This window comes from Glossina fuscipes, unplaced genomic scaffold (genome assembly GCF_014805625.2).
Source record: "Glossina fuscipes isolate IAEA_lab_2018 unplaced genomic scaffold, Yale_Gfus_2 113, whole genome shotgun sequence".
NCBI classification, from domain to species: Eukaryota; Metazoa; Arthropoda; class Insecta; order Diptera; family Glossinidae; genus Glossina; species Glossina fuscipes.
In genome coordinates this window covers 2,020,849-2,033,239 of record NW_023998456.1, presented here as the reverse complement: position 1 = coordinate 2,033,239, position 12,391 = coordinate 2,020,849, and the positions used below count along the sequence as shown (strand labels likewise).

The 12,391-nt window shown below is 33.6% G+C and overlaps 1 long non-coding RNA gene across 1 annotated transcript; it reads left to right on the top strand.

Annotated features, from left to right (window-relative positions):
• Positions 1–9,240: 9,240 nt before the first annotated feature.
• LOC119639754 lies at positions 9,241–11,826 on the top strand. The gene is made up of 3 exons (XR_005247570.1): positions 9,241–9,414; positions 9,487–9,655; positions 9,776–11,826. It is a non-coding gene; the product is annotated as an uncharacterized LOC119639754 (long non-coding RNA).
• Positions 11,827–12,391: the final 565 nt, after the last annotated feature.

Sequence of the window (12,391 nt, the reverse complement as noted above, 5' to 3'; positions counted from 1 at the left end):
AAAAGGGACTTTACAAACTCGCACAAAACCATTGAAAAATGCATAAGCATTAAGTATCTCATCTTATGTAAGTTTAATAATTTTAATGTATATATGAAAATTTGTGCTTCACCGTTCATCGTTCTTTCCCCCCGTTTAGTTCCTTCCTATATTTATTCATTTCTAAGTAAAAGAAAAAATCCTTTTTAAACTCTTCACACATATGTTGGTTGCTCAATATGTATTGATTTGTCTGTCACAGAATTCCAATCCGTTTGCAAAACTTACGCGTCAAAATTCTTTTTGTTATTACATCTCAGCTCATTATCGTTGTTAAGTTTACGCTGGAGTACGATAGATAGATAGAGAGAGGGACAGAAAGAGAGAGAGAGCGAGAGAGAGAGAGAGCATGCTATACAGACAAGACAACATGCATGGAATGAATGAAAAAGCAATCAATCAATCAATCAATCAATCAATCAATCCAATCACTCAGAAAGAAATTTTTCTATAAAAACCTCACGTAAAAATCATAGTGAAATACCAGGCGAACAGAACAACGCAGAAAGCTTTCACAATTGCTTTCGACACTCTTCTACTTTTCCTCCAATTTCTCCTATCCACTTAGTGCGCATGCGCTATCATACGAGAGCTGTGATCTCTCACGTTCGTGTTCTTATTGGAATCTCATGCTAATAAATATTGCGAAGGTGGGGCTTTCATTTTTTTGTGTCTCTGTGTTTGTTTTTTTTTTTTCTTTAACTTTTCACATTAATCAACACAAAATGTGGGTATAATTGCTTCATCACATTGCTTGTGATACTCAAGTAGATAGCTGTATAGAATATGTTTACGCGATTAATAATCGCAAGGGCCCCTTCATCTATCAATTATGTTTCAATCGAACCGTCAAATATTTGAAAAGTATCTTCTGAACAAGCGACAATTTATTCAATTTTATAAAATAGGTAATCACATCGTGAAAGAAGTCTTTTCTGCTTCATTTTGTAAAATATATTGCATTAAAGAAAGGTCTCTGCTACTTGGAGAAGCATATGATTAAGCAATAGTTTGTTTGAAATCGTATAAGGCGTTCGCCGTTGGGCACTACGCAGACTGATTGATTGAAAATGCACTAACCTTGTCAGACCTACGATACTACACTTTCTCTCCCAACTGCAAACATTTAATTTCTTCTTTTAGAATAAAATATGTCTTAAGCACAAAATATATTTTTTGCAGCAAAAATTTATTTCCGTTTAATTTTTTGATCAAGTTTTGCTTATTTTTGGAATGTTCTTTTCACTTAGCGCTGTCGCTTCTCCAAATTTGTTTAAAATTTTTGTATGTGTGTGGCTATTTTTTAGGTTTATGCTATAAGAAAATTCCCAATGAGAGAAAAATCTAAAACCCTTCCTTCTAACCAAAATATTACTTTTGACTGCATTTTAAAACGCTGAGTCCACACACAATGCCCGCTAAATGCAGAAATCGAGTGTTTCCCGATTACTTCTATTTCGTTTCCCAATTTGTCTCTTCCGAAGGCTTACTGCGCCTGTGCTTATATAACGTTACTGTGATCGTTCATATTTGCATTATTATTGCAACTCCATTCGCGAGCAAATATCGAGAGGGGGGGCCTTTCATGTTTTGTTCACGTCCGTATTTGTATAGTTGTCGTCACAAAATGTTTGCAATATATTTACTTATCCAAGAGTATTCGAGACTATTCATCATGAACTTTGTATTACTGATTCCAGGCTCCTATCAAAAGAAAAGCTCTAGCGAAGGTTATAGGGTGTAATCTAAGAAAAAGGATTGTTTTGTTTAAAAGAAATCAAAAGAAAAAACTCTAAGCCCATTTAATTTTACTTTTTTTAGATGCATCTAAGCATGTCGATCCGGTCATCTGTCCATGTGTCCACTTGAGCAACTTTGTAGTATCTGTGGTGTACATTCTACCTTTCGCAAAAGTAAAGTTATCGCCCGCAAACTTGCAAAAGAGCTTGAAAATGCCCTAAAAAGACGCCTATGTTGCAAGAACTGAGAGCACCTTTGATCTCCATGGTTTTTACTTTTTTACTCAACACAGCACACACAAGCACCGTATAAATTTCTATTTACGAGAATTTAGTTCGTTCTTCCTTTTTAGGATCACGGTGATGGGTACGAGTCACGAGTGAATTTTCTTTCTTGTTTTTTTCATCTTAGATAAAAGCGTAAATAAACTCTCTCTCTCTCTCTCTCTCTCTCTCTCTCTCTCTCTCTCTCTTTCTCTCTATCTGTAATATGGAGTCTCTAGTTCTTCTTCAGTCCACAATACCGCACAACCAACTAATCGAATGGTCCTTTATTTTTTTCAAATTTTCGTTTCTCTGCCCTCCGTAGCGTGCATGGACAGTTGGATTGTACTTGCTGCTGCTTACAGCCAATTTCTGTCCATTGCCTACATGTTCCAATTTGACATTGGGCGCACGTTCTTGACAACGACAATAAAATACGTAAAGCGATAAAAGCATAGAAAAATGGTAGGCGTGTCACAGTTTCATTTACGATCTCTCTTCTATGCATTCAACATCACGATAGTTCTCGATACGCATTGTTGGTGCAAAACTAAAAAAAAACAAGAAAACAGTGGCAAGAACGAAATAGCTTTGCTTGAAAAGCCAACAACAACTTAAGGGAGTGATTAATATTCACTTTTGTATTTTCTACTCATTCTGTTCGCCGGGTATTCTGTCTTAATATTATAAAATTCAAATCAGTCTCTCAGAACAGATAGATAGATAGATAGATAGATACATACATACACACATGCATATGTGTACTTAGAGTTTGCTTTTCTATTAAAGATAAATAAATTGTTTTTTCTTCCTTTTCTTCTTCTTATTTATGTATAAAAAAAGAGATTATTTTCCGATTGCCTTAACCCTTGAATCTCTGAGCCGGATGATTTGATGGGGTTTTCTGTGTGTCGGTGCGGCATTCATTATAAAGCATATTCATGTTTTTTTGACTTCGGCACAAATCTTAATATCAATATTTTTGTGTTTTATACTTAACCTTAGTAATTTTTATGTGAATACTTAATATTTATAGAATGTAGTCGCAATATTATTACAACATTACTGTTTCTTTTTACATGGCACCGAATTATGACCGAATTTATCTTATGGCTACTGAATTACAGAAGAATTATTAAATAAATACAAAATAGTGAAAAAATTTGTAGACAAACACACACAAAATATTTTACAAATGAAATAGGAATACTTTGAAAAATTACTTACTAACACATAGAGAGCGAGCAACGTTGAAACAGGGTAAAATTTAATATTTAACAAACAATTTACAGACATAGCGAAATCAAAAGAAAATAAATTAATAAAAATATTAATCATACAAAAAAAAATCTTACAGAAAATAATTAAAAAAAAAAAAGTATTTTGTACCGAACATAAAAATTAAATAATCTATGTCAAGGAAGAACACTTCACCAAATGATAGGCGCCACAGAACAACTATTTAGGTCCGCTTGAAGTTGACCTAGAAAACTTGCAAAATTTTTACTTGACCAATCGACTCCATTTCTACAACGACTCCAATTGACTCCTTTTATTCATTTAACTTACAAAGTATGGACTGGCGGATAACTTCACACGATCGTAGGCTCGTCTGTATTGCAACCTCTACCGCACGTGAGATTTGAAGATGCATCCTCTGCCTACTCGGCTATGCATGCGGATCCATTTGCTCTACATACATATATGTACGCTCACCTTTGATCGGTATCTGCTATAAGCTATTGGACTGCGTGTTTTGCAATTCCGAATTTTTCAAACATTTCGCATCATCCTGTGCGCGTGTTATACTTCAACCGCTATTGGTTTTCCGATTCAAACCGCGCCACATTTGCCTTTTTTTAGCTGATCTCTTGTAACCCGTTATGTGTCGTAAGAGACTCCTGGAGATTGGTTATTTTTACATAGTTCTAAGGATTATAAATCGTGCATAATAATGATAATTTTTAGCGGTGATGATAGTAATAAGAAGATAAATGAAAAAATAGGATCGAATATCCACCGTAGGACCACTTGGCTTGATTAATAGCTCGCCAATAATTATATGTTAGTTTTATCTAAATGCACAATTTGCATGAAAGCCCTCATAATGGAGAATATTTGGATGTGGATGTGGTCTAAATTTAGCAAAAATTGAGAAACGTAGAAAGGTTTGTTCCAAATACCTTATGATTGATTTGCATATAAAATTTACCAAAATTTTCATCATAAGGTATTAAAAATTTTTGACATTCCAAGTCTTATTTCTCATTAGAATCCTTATTGGGTTAGGATCTATGTGCTCTACATTCGCTTAGGATTAATTGTTATGTCAAATTATTGTTGTGCACGCAGTTTTATCAAGAAATGTTGAAAATTAGGCCTCTTTTACCATACAAAGACTTAATGTCCATAGGAATGGCGAGGGCTTCAAAAAATTTCCCCATCTACGACTAAGCAACTTTTGTTGCGATATTTTGAAAATTCCAATTTTTTAACAAAATAAAGTTTTCTAGGAGAAATGATTTAAAAAGTGGTCCGATCCGAAGCGTTTTCAACAGCATTCGTGCTTGAATCAAACCACATCAGTGAATCAAATTTTATCAAAATATTTCACAAATTGCGAGCTTGAACACAAGAAACCAAGACGGGACGACGGACAGACAAGCTTTAAAATCAATTTCCAAATCGATCTGTTCAATTAAAAGTTGGCCTATTTCAGCCCTCCTGAGTATTAAAATCGTCTGCAAAAGCTTAATATACCTTGTACCACAAGTGACGTAGAATATATTAATAATGTATGTCAACAGTTTAGCATGCCAGAGAAATACTCGCTATTAAATACTCCGTGCTATTGCATAAATACCCTCAAGCGTAAATTAAGCGATCTGAACTTTAACTTCTTACAATGATTAATGATTAACGGAATATTTAGGGAACATTGAACGCTCAACGCTTTAATCGAGAGTTTGTGTAATTGATATAGAGGCAGACTTTCTTTTCTTCTTTCGACATTCCATAGGTCTTCTTACAATGCTGCATACCCTCCTTGTGCAGCGAACTGACATGACATATAAACATTTATAAAAAAAAAAATTAAATAACTAAATATTAATGAAGAGAGAAAAAGAGAAGTAAAAATGGACTTTTTTAAAAATATGTAAAATAAGTAATAACAATACGAACAATGGAATAAAAATGAATATTTGTTAATTAGTTTATTAATTAAATAGTATATTAATGATTTAATGTTAATTAGCGTATAAAATATCACAGCAGATATATTATTAATACAAAAGAAAAAGAAAACACATACATATTAATGAATTTCTTTATAAGAACCACAGAGTATAATAAACGAAAACTAAATAAAAATTTAAATATAATGAAATCAACAATCAATTGAAATTAATCAAGAAGAAGAATTTTAAAATGCAAATTTTCATACTAATCGCATTGTTTTCTTGGCTTAGCCAAGACACTGAGCCACTGTAAGCCAGACTAAACTATTCCCTTTATTTCGGTAGTATTAGAAATATAGAGGACTCTTTATTCAAAAAAGAATTACGGTTTACGGCTTATACACAAATAAAAAGCATATGAGAAGAATTTAACGTTGGCGCTGCAAATAGCAGAGAGAATTTAGCGTTGGCTTTGCTTGCCTAGTTTTAGGTGTAATCTTTAATTGTAATTAAATAATTGCGTCTACCTCTAGTGGTCTAATAATTGAGATTGCTTATACGTCCTGTTTCTTTTTAGTTCTATCTTCTTTTTCATGACGAAATATGTTCATATATGTTTATAGTAGGTGTGTGGAAGGGAGGGAGAGAAGGAGTATCAGTTTATTAAGGCTAATCAAAGAATAATCTTTCCATTTTTCTTCGTTTCCTATACTGTCCGAAATAAGGGATTTTAGAAACGCACCTTAAACCCATACACAACGAACATAACCAAACATTTTCAACAAAGCTAAAAAAGGAAAGAAAAGCCACAATATGCTTTATTTATTTATTTATATGCTTTATTCACTACTACTGTTGCTACTTTTTGTTGTCAAATTGCCAAATTGTTTGTATAGAATTTCAAGAGATGTTTTCTATTGATTAGCAGAGAATTTGCATAGTGTATTACGTTCGTTCTGCAAATAGCAGACAATTTAGCTACAGCAACAGGAATGGCTAGTTTGATTTTCCCAATGACAAATCAAAGCTGTTGAAAAAGTGTTAGTTGCTATAAGCTCCAACTAGACGGATGCTTTTGGTTATATTTTTGGTTATTCGTTGCGTTTTGGGTCATTGCATGGTGTACTTGTTTCAACAGCATTTTTAAGGAACTCCCCTATTTCGGGTGTTTTATGGTTGTCTTACTTAAGGATAATGAAAGCTTTTTTGCTTTCAATCACGCAAAAATGAATGATACATCTTAATAGAGTTCTCTATTATTTATAAGATCCTCTTACCTATATGAAAATATTTGTAGCCTTCAGTAAGTCCACCGCCGCAGGACCAATCCATCTTATTAATTTCGTCAAAATATTTGCAACACGCAGAGTTAAGTTGCACAGATATCCCATAAAGTATGCACGTTTTTTAATCAGCACTAAATACGGAATCAACGCAGGCATGCCCGTCGGTGGGAAACATTTTCTAACCATTTTGCTACGATAGATCTGCACGGATGTATAGAGATACCTGTGCAGAAGTGGCAAACATAAGCCGCGCCCAACCCATGTTATAGAACCTCAAATATTAGGTCTCGTTTTTGTTTAGTTTTTTAATCTTTTTTTAACATAAACGTAGTAGATATAAAAGCTTCGGTCATAGCCGACTAAAATATTGTTACTAGTTTCATATATATGTATATATATATAGCCCTACGAATTGATTATTGATATTGGCGACTTATTAGCATTAGATTTATCTATTATTAGGCTCTGTAATTCTATTCGGATGTTTTCTTGATTTAAAACATGTTCATATAGTTTGTAAAAGAAGTATATTTTAATTGTACATCTATATAGCGCAAACGCTCCAGAAGTAACCGCCTTACGAACAAGAATTGCTACTACATATTTTGACTTTCCGACAGAAGAAATGTCTGTTATCGCTTAGATCACACACGCTAAAAGTATACCTACCTCAATTGAAGCAAGCAAGCCAGATTGTAACCTTTGTATGATTTTAATACGAACAGGGGATCGGGCTAGGATCAAATCTTTCTTTGGTTACGTTAATCTTCACAAGTCCTTACTTTTTTCCCAAATGTATTAGAATTTTGCAAAAGTTTTGATCTCCGTTTCACTTGAAAAGGTGAAGTTTGTTGAGAGAAATTGGTACATATGTACGAATGAAATTGTGTTTAATACTGTTGGCGACTGTTATTTACGTGATTGCTCTCTTGTAGCATTTTTGTGTACATTTTTCTTGATTTTGTTCTTCCAACTTCTCATAAAACATGGAAAAATTATTCAAGCAATATTCTCGAATCTCGATTTGTCCATTTATCGTAAGCTGAATGAGTCATGCTTTTAAAAACGAATCGTTTGCATTCCTTTAAGTAATTTTCTATTTTCCCTAAAGTAATCAAACCCGCGCGATTTTTTCGATCTTGTGTCACCTCTTGCACGATATTCGTTCGATTGATCGGTTGTTTTCGCTTGCTGTACGTAGATCCAAGTCTAATCTCCCGTAATAATGCGGTTCACGACGTTCTGAGGGTTGTGTTGTTTCACAGACATTGTAAAAATCGGAAAATAACTCTGCGAAGCCGATCGCAGGTAAAACGCAAGAGTTCCTCATCATTTTACTCACGGAAACAATCTATCATTCTTGCAGAGAGGTCTGCATAGCCACGTATGAAATTTTCGTTTGAAACAGCTGTTTAGCAGCGGTATTTAATTAGAAATTATCATTCATTTCAATGCCATTATGTTAACTTGAATTGAAAAAAAAAGTCGCTTATTGTCCGAAACGACATAAAAAGTCTTTAGCACAGAGTTGCTTTTAATTAATACGATAAATGGTCAATAAAAAATCTTTATCGTTTGTTGTGTCAGTTATATGGAAAAAAGCGACAAAGCCGTACAAGATAGCAACCAAGAAACTAATGTTTGTTACCTCATCAAAACCCTTTTTCCAGCTAAATCCAAACTTTCAATACTTAATTTATTTAAAGCCATTTTAACTAAAGAAACTTTGTTTCCTTTATTTTTCTTTTCTCGGATGTTGATTTCGAATGGAATTTGCTAATGAGAAACGAACAAGGAAAATACGCGAACTAAACTTATTTAATTTTACAAGTTAGCCTAAAATTAGACCGCCATAATTTTTATTATCAAATTAAACAAAGCCCTCGCTAAATTCCCTGTTGAAAGGCAAAGCACAGAGTCGCTTGTAATAAATAAGAAAAATAGTCAAGAAATGGCAGCTCTGTTAAATGGTAACGCCACTGTGTTATCTAACGGACCAAATTATCTAATCTCTTATGAAATATATCTTAGCATAGATTCGAACCGAAAATTTTTCAAGCGAAAAAGCCAAAAACTGCAAATAAGACGGAATACTGCGTTTGGAACATTATTGGAAAAAAAAATCTCACGGCAATTCACAGCAAGAAGTAAAAGAAATAAATGGTTACTAATTAAAGAAATAAATGGTTATTAATTACTTTTGCGTTAAATAAAAAGAAAATTATTGAATAATGACTTTCTTTTTTGAACTTCAGTAAGTATATACATAACAAAATTTTTGAAGAGTGAAATTGCATTTAGGAATTTTTGATTAACTTTGCGCAAATTGGGTTTGTATGCGGTAATTTCTACCACTGTAACAGATTTACGTGTGTAATTTCTTATTTGACGGATTTACGGCACTAATTTTCACCATTTTTACAGTATTCGAAGCGTTGCAATACTAATAAGCAACTCTGTGCTTTCTTCATTCTCAACATATGGTAGTTATTTTTCTAAAAATATAAAGAAAACACCAGCTAACGGATTTTAGCAAGAAATCAGCCATTTTTACAAGTGCACACAGCAAATCATAAAAAAAGAGAAAAACTGCTAAATAAATCGGCAGTCATTAAAAAATAGAAAAAACCGAAATATCAACCAGACCAACATTTTTAAACGTGCTAAATAAAAAAAAAAAAAAAAATAAATGAAAAAGAAGAAAAACCAAGAAATTATCAAAAAAAAAGTTATAATGTATATAAGTTTGGCACAAGCAACATTCCAACAGCATCAAACGGAAATTCTCTTCTTTAAGGAACATCTCCATTCAACATACCAACAAAAAAAAAGGAACATATTAAGTCTTGAAGACGACTTGCGCTCAAATGCCGTTAATGACGACTAAAATAAAAGTTTAAATTTCTGGTAAGAACTTGATGAGAAATATTGCTCAGGAAATATAGATTTCCATCATTTTATAATCAAATTTAAAACAAGCCGCTAGCATGTTACCAACTGAACAAAAGGCATATGGCCGTTGTTAGATAAAGTGGAAGATCCCTTAAAGCTGCTGGTCGCCCGAGTAAAAAGGGACTATGTATTTTGTTGCCGTTCTGCCACAGGCTGAAGAGCTGTTGATATTCAAAGTTTGCTTACAAAAAACAAGGTAAGTAGGTAAGGAAAAAAATGAATATCTTCTTGTTTTGTTATTCAGCAAATTAACAATCGAAAATTCGGTGGGATGCGTAAAAAAAATGAATGTATTTTTTTGTTTTTATTTACTTAGGTGCTTATGATTTTCCTATGGGAACCGAAGAATTTTTTGAAAAAGACTTGAACGCGACTCCTCCTGATCGTCTATATGTGGCTGTGTATCTTGAAAAGTATAAAGTGATTGGAGAAACAGATAATAAAGTGGTCAATCTTAGAGTAAATATGACCTATGAACAAATTATGAAGCACTTTCCATCTATGAAGAATTTATGGATTAAATAGAAATTACAAGTTTATTAAAATTCAATCTAATATTTGTATTTATCCTTTCAAATGTTTGCTTTTTATTTATTTTATAATTTTAGACATTTTGCCATCTAAACTAGAAGAATGGAAGATGTTTGAGGACAGGCTGTGCGACCGTCAATTATTTCAAAAGAATTTTTATGAAAATTATCAAGAGACATTTCAACCTCCTTACCTATTTATCATTACATTGAACTTACATCGAGGGCCATACGCAAAGTTGTTGATAAAAGTTTTTTACCACGGACTACCCATAGAGATCGATTTGATATGTTAAGTTCACAATTTCGTATAATCGACCATACTGGTAAAATTATTACCGACATCCTGGAGCAATGATTAGCTGATCAAAAGAAGTGCTGCCTACGCGGCTCAGATAGTAGGTCCAATGCCGCCATATTAATATCCGATGAAAATGGAGTAATCAGCGTATCAGACGACAAGTAAGCGATGAGGTCAACATCCGTAAATTCTCTTCACTTTCACTTAGTAAGCTTAATTTAATTAAATTTTCGAAAGTATTGTTCTTAACATAACTCGCATTTCACACAACTTTGAAGATATGGTGAAAACGCGATTCCCGGCACTATTGGCCAAGTATTTGTCAGTATATGCCGTCAAGACTTACATGTATCGGTTATGTCCAAGATAGCTGTCAACTGTTCGTAGGTCAAGAAAATGGCACCATAACACAATATATAGGCTCGGAAGACTGCAATCGCCTTCTATCATTTGTGCGTTACTATTTAGCACATCAGGCTCGCATCGTATATGTAGTCTTTTTCTTAGGCGCACAACTTTGAAAACTGCCCAAATCAAATAAGTTGATAAGTTCCTAAATTATCAAATTTTCCTTTTATTTGGTTTTTATATACAATGAAGAAAATTTATTTAACTAATGAATCTGATCTGCTATAGGTGTTTTTAGTAAAAAATTCCATACAGCAGGATAAAACAGATGTCATAGAAACATAAAAAAATAAGTGCGCAAAATTAATCAAAAATTCGAAAATGCGATTAAACACTTCAAAAACTTCGTTTTGTTATAAAAAAGTGTATTGCTCTCTACATTTCTTAATTGAATCGACTTGACCTTAGTTTCATTATCACATTCGATGGCACGTAAGATATTGTACAAATCCTCTTTACCCGTTACAGAGATCAAATTGCAAAGGTCTATGTAATTGTTGGAAGAACATGAGCGCTTTGACTAGGCTGAAGAAAATTGCTCTTTGGAACTATTGCGGGCGTTGTCAAACAAAGTTTATTTACCGCAAATCTACTGCAAAACTCCACGCCGATGGTTTACGAAGTTATGTGGCGAAGAGAACCGTGAAAACGATTCTTAAATTCAAAGAGAACACGCAAAAAATCCTTTTCAGTGCTCCACCGATATTTACTCACTGCCTTTGCTGCCAATTGTAGTGACACAAAGTGCAGAGTATACATCAGGACAGGATTTAAAAGTCTACATACATGTTTACCGGCTCGAGCAACACATGACGTATGACATCATACTCTAGAGGAACCGGTTTAGATTCAGGACCTCGAATGTTTGAGATCAAATTTCTTATCGGAACTGCGTGACAGAATACAACAAGCAATTCTTTGTTGAAAGTGAACACTCAGGGTCACTTTTGCCATCAAAAGAAACCCCCAGGCCCAGGATATTTTTTTATAACCAACATATTGTACAGTGATGAAAGGAATCCTTTAAATGCCGATTATTCGGCTCATATACGCCAATGAGTGGCACTGTCTGCTCTTCTTTTCTTTTTCTCATCAAATATTAAAGATTGGGAAATCAATGAGAAAAGCCTATAAGAAAGTGTCCCAGGATTGCTCTCTATTTTGTTAAATATCCCCGACCATGAAAAATTTCCTCGACAATGCAAACATGCCCGACCATGAAAAATTTCCCCTACGATGCAAACATCCCTGACCGTGAAAAACTACTTTATACATTTATATACATGTATACGTAAACATGAATGCCCGTCCGCACGCACAACTTTCAAATATCTACAGAAAAGCACAACAAATTCTTTGATTGTGTTGGTGTTGATTCTGTCTTCTGCTCTGTTTATCGAGTATTAAAAAGCATATAATGCAGTATTTGACAATACCCGTTGCAAATGAAATGAAAATAATATAAATGGGTAGATAAATAATAGACCAACTCTTCAGATCTGTGAATACACTAATGGAATATTAAATTCAGTATTCTCAATATTTAGGGATTTCGCTTCTAAATGTTTCACATCACGTCTCAAGGTCACGGGATTTGAACGGAATTTGATTTGATGTTTTTAAATACGTTCGCGGATATTTTTATGGTCGCAATGGATTGAACATATAAAGGTTTAAACTTGGGAGCAATGTA